Raw genomic sequence first — 12,802 nt, 5'->3', positions numbered from 1 at the left:
TAAAATAGTTTAGAATATGTAACTAATGCTCACTGGGGAGTACTGACACCCTTTGATAGGAAGAAGACCCTGTGGTCTGGGACCATCCCAGTGTGAGGAGGAGGAGGGACCTAACCAATGAAAAAATTGGATACCAGCAGGGAGAAGAGTGTATTTCAGATGGGGAAAGGTACAAGCCGAGGCAAAGAGGTGAGAATGTGTGTTGAGTTTGGTGGACACCAGTTAGTTGGAGGTGCAGGTTGGCGATGAGGAGAGTTGATAGGTTACTGTGAAGGGTAGTGAGGAGTCAGAGTAAGATCAGTCTTAGGATTCCAGGCTGAAGTATAGGGTGGAGCACGGATTAAAGTGTGGACTACAGGGGACGTGGGTCTACAAAAATATTTCTTCAGAGCCCATGAGTTCTCTACAAGCACTTAAAATTTTTGGTCTTGCACCTGATGATAATATTTAAACATTTTTTTAATTGTGGTAAAATACACATAACATAAAATTTACCATTTTAGCAATTTTTAAGTGCACAATTGAGTAGTGTTAAGTACATTCACATTGTGCAACCATCACCACATCCATCCACAGAACTCTTTTCATATTGCAAGACTGTAACTCTGTATCCATTAAACACTAACTCCTCATCCCCCTAGCCTCTGGTAACCACCAAACTATTTTCTATGAATTTGACTGCTCTAAGTAACTCATATAAGTGGAGTCACAGTATTTGTCCTTTTGCGACTGTCTTACTTCACTTAGAAGAATGCTCTCAGGGTTCATCCATGTGTCAAGAATTTCCTTCCTTTCTAAGCCTGAATAATATTCCATTTGTATACGTATCTCAAATTTTCTTTATCCATTCATCTGCTGATAGACACTTGGGTTGCTTCTTACCTTTTTTCTATTGTGAATAATGCTGCAGTGAATATTTAAAATTTTAATCTAAGAAAGCTCAGACTTATCTGGATGCCCAGTTATAGCTGCGTACTCCCATATGATGTCATGGTTTCTTGCCCATATCTGCATCGGTATTTATGGAAGCAAGTCAAGTTCTTTGTCACAAGCTGAGGAGAAAAGAGTAGAGGAGGAATTCATATATACATGATGCATCTATGTCAAAGCCAACGTCAATTTCCTGGTTGACTGACTATCCTAACCAAGGATTTATAGAAGTTCCAAGAGAAGAAAACAGTGGAAAATTGGCCGTCAGTGCCCATGATACTGCAGGCACAAGGAATTCCAGAATGCTCTCAGTGCCACAGCTATGGGGGGAGAACAAGCAACAGAACAGCATCTGGTACTATATGGTAATGTGAATTTTATTGGTTTTACACTTTTGTTTGTATTTGATTTGTAAATTTGTTTTAGTTTTAGAGTTGAATGGGAGCTAGATGGATAAGAAGTTGACATCCAGTTTCGTATTTCTACATGTGTAGTATAGGCAGAAAAATAGTGGTGAAAATTTTTTTAAATGCTCATTCTAACTTCATAATTAAAGAAATTAAAATCAAAACAGTAATATGTAATTTTTTATCCATCAAATTGTCAAATATTAGAATGATGAATGATGCAGATAAAAAAGTAGAGGGCAGAGGAAAGCATAGATAGATATATAAGTTGGCAAATATTTCTGGAAGATAATTGGGAAGTTTTTGTCAAAATTAAAAGTGGATGTGCAGGCAAGAAATAAAAGACATCTGAATTGGGAATGAAGAAGTTAAATTGTTTTGCAGATGACATGATGCCATTTATAGAAAACCCTAAAGACTCCACCAAAAAGCTATTAGGAATAATAAATGATACAGTAAAGTTGCCAGCTACAAAATCAATGTACAAAAATCCATTGTATTCCTATATATTAACAATGAAATCTCAGAAAAAGAAATGTTAAAAAAGTCCTTTTGCAATTGTAACAAAAAGAATAAAATACCTAGGAATAAACTTAACCAAGGATATGAAGGACCTATATACACTGAAAACTATAAGGCCTTTTTAAAAGAGATTGAAGAAGACACAAAGAAATGGAAAGAACTTCTGTGTTCACAGATTGGAAGAATCAACATAGTTAAAGTGGCCATATTACCCAGAGCAATATACAGATTAAATGCAATCCCTATCAAAATCCCAGTGGCATTTTTTAAAGACATAGAACAGGGGGTTGGGGGGTAGGAGATGAGGGTAAGGGGGATCAAATATATGGTGATGGAAGGAGAACTGACTCTGGGTAGTGAACACACAACGGGATTTATAGATGATGTAATACAGAATTGTACACCTGAAATCTATGTAATTTTACTAACAATTGTCACCCCAATAAATTAAAAAAAAAAGACAGAACAAAAAATCATCAGATTTGTATGGAACCACAAAAGACCCCGAATAGCAAAAGCAATCCTAAGAAAAAGGAACAATGCTAGAGGTATCACACTCCCTGACTTTAGCTTGTACTACAGCGCAACAACAATAAAAACATCATGGTATTGGCAGAAAAACAGACATGCAGACAAATGGAATAGAATTGAAAACCCAGAAATAAACCCACATAAATATGGACAGATAATTTTTGACAAAGGAGCCAAAAACATACAACAGAGAAAAGAAAGCCTTTTCGATAAATAGTGCTGGGAGAATTGGAAAGCCACGTGCAAAAGAGTGAAACTAGATTGCTATCTGTCACTGTGTACCAAAATTAACTTAAAATGGATCAAAGACGTGAAACAATGAATCATAAGATCTGAAACAATAAACTGCATAGAAGAAAACATAGGTACTAAACTTATGAACCTTGAGTTCAAAGAGGATTTGATGAATTTGACCTCAAAGGCAAGGGAAGTAAAAGCTAAAATAAATGAATGGGACTGTATCAAACTAAAGAGCTTCTGCACAGCAAAAGAAACCAACAAAATAAAGAGGCCACCAATCGAATGGGAGAAGATATTTGCAAACAACTCCTCTGATAAGAGGTTACTATCTAAAATATATAAGAACTCCTACAACTCAACAACAAAAACAAACAATCCAATTAAAAAATGGGCAGAGGACCTGAATAGACATTTCTCCAAAGAGGACATACGGATAGCCAATAGACATATGAAAAGATGCTCAACATCACTAATCAGAGAAATGGAAATAAAAGCAATGAGATATCACCTCACACCCGATAGAATGGCTATCATCAACAAGACAAATAGTAACAAGTGTTGGAGAGGCTGTGGTAAAAAAGGAACCCTCAGACACTGTTGGTGTGAATGCAGACTGGTGCAGCCGCTATGGAAGGCAGTGTGGAGGTTCCTCAAAAAATTAAGAATAGAATTACCATGTGACCCAGCAATCCCTCTCGTGGGTACATATCCCCAAAAATATGAAAACATTTATCCGTTAAAGATATATGTGCTCCGATGTTCATGGCACATTTATTTACAGTGGCCAAGACATGAAAACAACCAAAGTATCGGTCAATAGATGACTGGATAAAGAAGATGAGGAATATATACACAATGAATACTACTCTGCCATAAGAAAAGATGAAATAGTGCCATTTCAGACAACATGGATGGATCTTGAGATGATTATGCTAAGCGAAGTAAGTCAGAAAAAGTCGAGAACCATATGACTTCACTAATATGTGGGATATAAAACTGAAAGCAACAAAGGAAGACGACAAACAAATAAAGACACAAAAACTCATAGACACAGACAACAGTACAGTGGTTAACAGAGGGAAAGAGGGGAGAAGGGGTGGTAGAAGAGGTTAAACGGGGTCAAATATATGGTGATGGAAGGAGAACTGACTCTGGGTAGTGAACACACAATGTGATAAATAGATGATTACAATTATTACAGAATTGTACACTTGAAACCTATGTAATTTTACTAACCATTGTCACCCCAATAAAAAAATTTTTTTTAAAGTGTATGTGCCTTTTGACCTAGCAATCCCACTGTCTGGAATTTACTCTATGTTTTCAAAACTTCACGAATGTATAAATTTGCTTGCTTCCATCTAGACTGAGTTCTGAGAGAGAGAGGGAGAAAGAGAATAAACAGGATGATGGGCAGACTTTTGGTAACCTAATCTTGGAAGTGACATCCTGTCATTTTTGCTATATGCTGTTCATCAGAAGTGAGTCACTAGTTCCAGTGCACACTCAAGGGGAGGGGATACACAGGGACATGAATACCAAGAGGCAGGGATCATTGAGGGTCATTTTAGAGGCTGCCCACCACGGTACTGCCTCAGCTGACTGGGGGAAGCAAAAATCAATCCTCTCTGAGGGGACTTGACTTCAATAGAGGTCAATAGCAGTTGTGAGTCACTGCCAATTGAGTACGCCCTCTGATTTCAAAGCTATTAAAATGTATGATATGATATAATGCTATGATATAATGTACTGGCAGAGAGGAGTATAACTGTCCAAGAAGTGAAGGAGACATCAAGGAAAGTTTTGCAGAGGAAAACATACTAGTGCAAAGTCTTGGTGAAGGAGACGAGACAGTGGAAAGAGTCCGCTAAGCAGAGTCCTGAAAGGGCAAAGAACACGGCAGTATGGCTGCTGTACAGGGTGCAGGTGATGGGAAAACTCAAGATGAAGGGCAGGAAAAGCAGGCCAGGCCAGGCCTTGAGTGAGCCTTGCTAACTGGGTGGATGTGTGGACTCACTGAAGAATGTAAAGCAGAGAGCATTTCTATAATGATTTTGTCAGAAGATTGCTACGGAGGCAGTGGAGGATGGATTGGAGGGAAAGAGATTAGCAGGGACAGGGAGACCATGAAGAAAGCCATTGTAAAGATCTGAGCAATAAAAGATGAAGACCCAGAGCAAAACAGGATGGGGTGGGAAGAAGAAAAATGACTCAAGAAATACATAGGCGATTGACTTGACAGGCTATCCAGTCACCCCTGAAGGTGGGCAAGGCTGCCTTACTGCACTACGTGAAGTGCAGACTCGGAGCCCTCTTAAGCTGTGCAATTTGGAGCTCTGGAGACGAAGGTGGGCAGAGTCACAGATAAGCAGCACTTCCTGGCCTTGGATGACTATAGATAGTGATGCCCACAGGCCTAGAGAGGGAAGCAGGAGGGAAATAGGAGGAGGAGCAAGTTCAGGGAAGTGGCAGTGAGCCAGAGCTTGTAAATTACTCCCCAAATATCCATTCCACCCTCTGCCTTTAGTAACAACTCCTGCCCCATATTTTGTGTGGGCACATGTGACTAAGTTCCTGCCATTGAGGTGAGTGTAGGACTTTTGAGTCCTCCCGTTATCCTTCCCTCTCCCTCCAGGTAAGAATATGGACGAGGTTGTGAGCCATCTTTCATAAATCAGATGAGGGTAGATCGCAGAAATGACAGATATAGTCTGGGAACGCAACACATCAGGCTTCTACACTGGTCTTGAACTACTTGTGAGATAGAACTAAGCTTCCAATTGATTTAAGCTACTTTGGGGGGACAGGGGTGGGATCCAGAGAGTCTTTTGTTACAGAAGCCTAATCTGTATCCTATTAGAGAAGCTATGTAATAGTGGGGGGAAATACGCCTCTCAGATCTCGGGAGCAGGATGCATACTGAGGGGCAGCCCCAGTTGCTGTACTCTGAATCATTGCTGCATTTGTGCCAAGGACACCCATGGGGTGCTCCTAACCATCGACTGAGTTGGCAAGGATAACATTCCTGCACGACGCAGGACTCCTTTGACAGGCAACAAACATTAGCTCTAGGAGTAGCCTTTGTCTTGGCTGGGAAATCAAGGCTAGATGTGTCAATTTAGGAGTGGAACCGTTCTAAAAGAGCTTTAGTTGTATTAATTCCTTTAACTGCTCATTACTGATGAGGCTGGGTGACAGACACTGGTAGTTGTTCCCCAATATCTATTCTCCCCTTCTTTCTTAGTAACAGAATTCCCAAATGTTGACTGGGCACATTGCTGACTAGAATAAGGACTACACTTCCCAGCCTTCCTTGCTGCATGGCCCATGAGGTCTAAGGAGAAGTGTTGGGATGTCTTACAGGTTGAGGATATACTCTTCTTTCGCCCCTTTTTCTTCCTGCTAGTTCGAATGAGCATGTGTTGGCTGGAACTGTTGTGGAGCATGTCTTGGCCCCTGATGTGGAAACCATCGGTTGAGGAATGTTGATATAAGCCTAGGTCCCTAAGGATTGTATATCTTTCATACTTGCCATGGGTTGCCCATTTTTACATGAGAGGAAAATAAAGGGCTACCTGGTGTAGCCTTTTGTTATTGCCACTTTGTTATTAGCAGTTGAATCTAGTCCTAATACAGGCAGGTGGTAACACTATCCCCATTTTACAGATGATGAAGTACAAAGAGGTTAGGGAATTTGCCTAACGTTACTAAATAAATGGCAGAGTCAAGACTTGGGTCCAAGCACTGGGCTTCAGAGCCTGCCAGCATGGTCTGACTCTGCTATGCGTGGCACAACAAAGCACACATTTCTCTTGCTGTTGGGGTAAAAAGACTCTTCACACTGGCTTTCCACCCTCCTCAAAATGTCCTCATTATAGTCTTATTGCCAGTTCTACTTTGTCCCGTCCTACACCCCTCCCTCCAACCTGAATTACTTCCCTGACTTTCACATCTTTGCTAATGGCTTTTCTTTGGTCCCATCTCTACCTGTTAAAATTCCATCCATCCTTCAAAGCCCGGTCCTCGCCTTTTATGTCCCTTCAACCAATGTCTTCTTTTATTCCTATAATCGGTTTATTTAACTGATATTTATTAAGATCTGCTGTGTGCAATGCCTGGGGATTCTACTATGTGCAAAACTGATCAACAGTTAGTTATAAGCGATTGTACTTCTCTTTGTGTTTACTACAGCAGTGGCTTTCAAACTTAGAAAACAAAAAAAACTTAATATAACCATAACATACCACACATACATACACAGTGATTTAAGAAACAATATTTACTTTTACCATATGTAAGCACTCCGATAATTTAAACTCTATTCTCTTTCATTAAGATAAAAATGATGGCAGATGCCTAATAAATTGATTTTACATCCTATTCATTGGTTGGAACATACAGGTTTCAGAAATACTCTGCTTTTTATTCAGTTATCCAAACAAACATTTCCTGGTGCCTACCGTGTGTCAGGTGCCGCTCTGGCATCAGGATAAAGAAGAGGAAGCGTCCATTCCCAAGGCCCGCAGGTCAATGAAGGTGACAGAGCTTGAGAGCACATGACTGCACATAGTGTGCTACAAGCTACAGTGTACTTGGAGCAGACGTGCATTTTGGTAGCTCAATAAATGTTAATGGAATTAAATCAAAGTGAGGCATCAGCATCATTATTATAAAAATAAATTAGAATAGTGACTTCCTCGAAAGCAGAATCTTAGCGGCTCTCAGATCTCTTGTGATGTGAAACTTGAATCAGAATCTTGATTGTCTAGTGCATTGCTAATAGTCCTGGATATACTTTTCCACGCCTTTCCCTAGACATAAAGTATGGTGGCGTTGTGTTTAGAAAAGGTGAAAATGGTTTGGGCTTACCCCAGTACAGATTGGTTATGGGAAAAAAGACATACTTAGAACAGCTTTCCCCAAAGCCTGTCAGTGTCATCACCCTCACTTTGCTGCAGGTAAGATGCCACCTAAAGTTGTCCAACTTGTCAGCTCACTTATCTCCTCTTCCCCCCCACCCAAATCAAACAAACCAAAACCAAGGTTGGTATAGAAACATCCGTTCTTATCCTTTCTGCTTGGGTCTTCCTCTCCCAGTGACCCTGTCTTTGGCCTCATCTCCTCCCATTGCTTCTGGGGTTTGCTCTACCACCCGTCCCTCTTTTCAGCAACCAGTCCCCATCAGCACATGAAAACATTTAAAGGGAAAAGGCACAATCTCCCTTCACCCCCTGCCACCATCTAGCTACAGTCCGTTTCTCTGACTCTTCCTGTCAAACATTTTAAAAGCACGGTTTCCACCTTCTCACCTCGCATTCATTCCTTTGTCTACTGTGACTTGACTTCTGCCCCCATTGGTCACTGAAACTGCTCTCTGCAAAGGGCCCTGTTGTCAAATCCAAAGAACAATTTCTCTATTATCCTGTTTTCACTTTTCCATATCTAACACTGCTGACTGACTGCTCCCTCCGTCATGGACCTTGGCTTCCATGATGAAATGCCTTCTTCATTTTCTTTCTCCTTCCTTGGTTGCTCCTTTTCAGTCTCCATCTTTTCTGCCCACCCCTTAAATGCTGATCTCCAGCCTCTTTTCATTCTAGTCTCTCCGGGTGATGTTGACTAACCAAGTTGAAAGTCCCAGTCTCTGAAAAACAATTCCTCTGCTACATCCCAGTTTCTGGTCCACTCACCGATTCCACTTTCATGTACCTCCTATCTGTCACCTCTTTCCACCTTGAAAAAAATCTGCTTTTTTCCAGTTTTTGTCCCACTCCTGTCCATTGTTCAAATGATCATAAGAATGATTTTGCTAAAACACAAGTCCAATGGTGTTTCTTCACTTAGTTCACCTCAGCGGTTTCCCGTTGTCTACAGAACAAAGCCCAAGCTCCTCAGCAGGCAAACGAGGGTTTTCACAGGGTGGGGGGGGGGCAAGTTGCCCCCTTGCAGCCCCACCTCCTGTTGTCCCTACCTCACTCCATTATAGCCACCTTAGTGTTGTGTACTTTTCCTTGCTTCTGTGCCTGAGCACGTGTTGCTCCTTCTGTCCGGTGTCCCCTTTCCTTTATTAAAGCAAAAAGTCCTACTCACTCTTCAAGTCTCTTGGAGAAAAGAACTACACAAGCACCACACTCCCCGAGGAAGAATTCGGCACCTCCATGTACCCAGGGCACACTGTATTTAACCGATGATGAATTCACACTGGTCTCCTGTACTAGTGTCTTACTCATTTTTGTAGTCACTCCAGTGTAAAAGTGGAGCAGATTTGGAACATAGTAGATGCTCAATAAATGTGTAATGTAATTTTACCTGCCTGTTAAAATCAAAAGCCAATGGAAACTAGCCTTGAAGTTTCCCTTAGCAGATAAAACCAGCTGATTCATTAATTTAGCTTAATTACCAATTACTGTGAAAAGAGGGCTACTTTCTCACTGTATAAGCTGCTTTGTAACAGTATACCTTAACCTCATTCCATACTTTGAGTGCTCCTGGTTTGCAAACTGTCTTTTTGGTGTGTGCACAATAATTTTTTTTTAAATCAATTACTACTTCAGTGATTCATTGGTTTTACTTTGGCTATTTTTGAGTCTTTGACAAACCCTAGTAATGGATGGTTACAAAGGACCGGAATCCACACTTTGAGGCTGAAAATGTTTTGACTCAATTTTTTCCCCCAAATTTTAATTTTGAAATAATTTCACACTTACAGAGGAGTTGCAATAGTACAAGGTGTCCTCAGATACTCTTCACCTAGAGTTACCAGTTGTCAACATTTTGCACCACTTGTTTTATCTGTATTTTTTCCTTTGAACTAATTGAGTTAATTGTAGACATCATGACACTACTTATAAATATTTCAGCATGTATCTCTGTGGGGACAGAGTCCCAGAGAGCAGTTTCCAGGCTCTCGGCCTCACGTGGAAAGGTGCTGGCTCGGGTAGTAGATGGCCATCAGCTGTGACTAGTTGGCCATCAGCTGTTACTGGTTAGCCATTAGCCACTAATATAACTGCTGTGGCTATGCTAGGGGTTGGTTGTTGGTTGATTGGCAGAGAAGCGGATGGCAGCTTGCAGTTAGTAAGGGGTTGGTTGGTTGGTTGGCAACGAAGTGGACGGCAGGTTGCGGATTCTGTGGCTCCTGCTTCCTGTGTCTCCAACCCACCCGCCAGCGAGGATATAGTGATATGACTCCCCTATCTTGGCTCGTTGGTGTTCCTTTTTGGCCTCACCATATCCTGAGTTCTTGTGCAGGGAGCGGGACCCGAGAACCCGCATGACAAGGTGCAGTGAGCAGGGTACGGGGTGCCGGCCAAAGATCTCCGAAGGGCGGTGGAGCAGTTGGTGCGTCTGAACACTCAGTCTCTGGAAGCCCGTGAGGAGCAGCGCCAGGAGCAGGAAGCGCTATCTGCTTGCGAGAAACGTGACCCCTCAGTGAATTGGTGGTCCTCTCAAGCCTCAGGATGGCATGCCACCCTGTTGGCCAAAGCAAGTATCGTCTTCCTTTGGGTGGTCTGCTGCTGCTGTGGGTTCCTAGAGTTGTGGACATTTTACACCGAGGCCTCCACCCAATCGGACACCTGGTGCAGCAAGCAGGATTCCGGCCAGGCAGGAATGGTGTCTGACTCTGGGCAGGAGGACAGGTGGCCCCCACACTGTGTGTGGTACCTGGTGGCCACTGTTCTCAGGAGTTGGACCCCCGTGGAGGGCTGGAAGGACGTGGATGGTTCTCTGGCCAGCATAGGAAAAGCCGTACAGCTGCTGGAGGGCTGGAGCCCGTGGAGGGGTGGGATGATATAGATGGTTCTCCAACCAGCATAGGCTGGAGAAAGTGAAGGTTACTGTGGCCATGTGGGCTGGGAAGTGCTTGCTGCGGCGGCCCGGATATGTGACTTGAAGTCCCAGGAGGAAATGCTTGCTGAATCCTCGATGGAGGATGCAGGTGAGGTCAAGATCATCCCTCACCCCCAGGTTGGGGAGGACTCGGAGCCCTTGCCCTGCAGAGAGGGCACACATTGTGAGGCCAACGCACAGCCCTGGTGAATGACTGTGGACTATGGGAACATACCACCATGTAGTGGAACTGGTGGATGTTTGCTTCCTGTGTCTCCACCGGCTGCTGTGGAGAATATGTAAGCATCTTGGTTGTGAGCCACTATTGTTCCAGCATGGTACCCTGAGAAACCCTGGCTATGCCCAGAAAGTAGGTGGACATTGAGGGACACTTCCTGGGACATTACTTGAACTTGATTGCAACTTTTTCTCGTGAGCTAGGTTCCTCACAAAGGGACCCTCGTGGAAGATGCTTGTTGGGTAGATTGTGAGGCGAGACCCCGTAGGGGTGGAGTGTGGGGACAGAGTCCCAGAGAGCAGTTTCCAGGCTCTCGGCCTCACGTGGAAAACTGGCTCGAGTAGTAGATGGCCATCAGCTGTGACTAGTTGGCCATCAGCTGTAACCAGTTAGCCATTAGCCACTAATATAACTGCCATGGCTATGCTAGGGGTTGGTTGTTGGTTGGCAGAGAAGCGGATGGCAGGTTGCGGATCGTGTGGCTCCTGCTTCCTGTGTCTCCACCCCAGCCTCCAGGGAGAATATAGTGGTATGAATCCCCTATCTATGGCTCTGTTGGTGTTCCTTTTTGGCTGCACCATATCCTGCGGGGAGCAGGAGCTGAGACCCTGCATGACACTCTCCAAAGAACAACAATGCTTTCCTTTGTAACCAAAATTCAATGCTCAGAAACTTTAACATTGACACAATATTATCCAATACATATGCAGTCTGAAATGCAATTTAAATTCCCCCAATTATTTCATTTTTAACTGTTTTGGATCCAGGAGCTAATTTAGGATCATGCATCACATGTATTTGTCTTTCTGTTACTGTCTTATTTCACTTAACATAGTGTTTATATGCTAAGTTCATAGTAATAGCATAATGTGAACCTCGAGGTCCATCTATATTTTAGCATGTCAGAATTTCCTTCCTTTTTAAGGCTGAATACTATTCCATTGTGTGTATATACCACATTTTACTTATTCATTCATCTGTTGATGGACATTTGGGATGCTTCCACTTTTTAGCTGTGAATTGCTCTTATGATCACGGGTGTACAAATATCTCTTTGAGATTTTTGACTCAGTTTTTCTAAGGCAAATATTTTCATAATAATTATATTAATTCTGAAGATTTTTCTTTGCAAAATTACTTTTTGAAGCAAATTCTTTTAGGCTAATTTTTGATCAATTATCTACATAGAATATATTTTCCACTTACGATTTAACAAAATTATTTCCATTGGGATAAGCTCTTTTTATATAAATATTACACATTTTTTTTGTCCACTTAAAATTTTAGTGATTATAGCTTCTGCCTTTGTAAGTTTTCTGCTAAGTCTTATTTCCCGCCAGGTTCCAATTATAGCTATCTAAATCTTACCACGTAACATTCCATCATTAATATTCTCTATGAATTGGATAACAGATGCACAGCTAGTCCACAAAAAACGGTGCCCAGAAGTATTGCCATTGAAATCCTTTCCTATTTGATACCATGTGTTAGCTGTCCATACATTTGGTGAAGTAAAAGGTGAAATTAAAATGTTATTTGGTTTTGGGGCCAAAACACTTTGAAGCAGTCTGTTTACATAACTGCTGTAGCTTTTTGGGAAATGATGGAATGTAGTAGCTCCAGTAAGTAAAGGAGAAAATGTTCTCCACTAGTTAGTTAATCTCCTTGATGAACAGACCACAGACAAAGGACAGGTCACCAGCATGGAACAGAACAGTCAGATACCCCCACCCTTCCATTGTCATACCCATTTTCTTTGCTAAATAAATATCCACAGACTCCTTGGTAACATCTTCCAAATAATTGATACAGAGTTCTTGCTGGAAGGTGAAGACTTGTTAAAGGAATCATTAATATCCACTTGAATGTAAAATTGCATCAAGCTGCAATAATATGCGCTGCAATCACGTTCTTTTGTCCTCTAAAAGAATTATTACATGAATAAAATGTAAACATTCTTGAAGTAACCGGGAACTTGGTAGGTCGTGCTACTTGGACAGTTGTTGGAAAGACATGAGACTTGACCTCTAGGAGAGAACCAAAGTACACCAATTCTGCAGAAACTTTCAAACAAAACATGAATGTGGTGTAAAGAGCGCGCGCA

The sequence above is a fragment of the Rhinolophus ferrumequinum genome, chromosome 13 (genome assembly GCF_004115265.2).
Source record: "Rhinolophus ferrumequinum isolate MPI-CBG mRhiFer1 chromosome 13, mRhiFer1_v1.p, whole genome shotgun sequence".
Classification (NCBI taxonomy): Eukaryota; Metazoa; Chordata; class Mammalia; order Chiroptera; family Rhinolophidae; genus Rhinolophus; species Rhinolophus ferrumequinum.
This window is presented reverse-complemented; position numbering follows the sequence as displayed.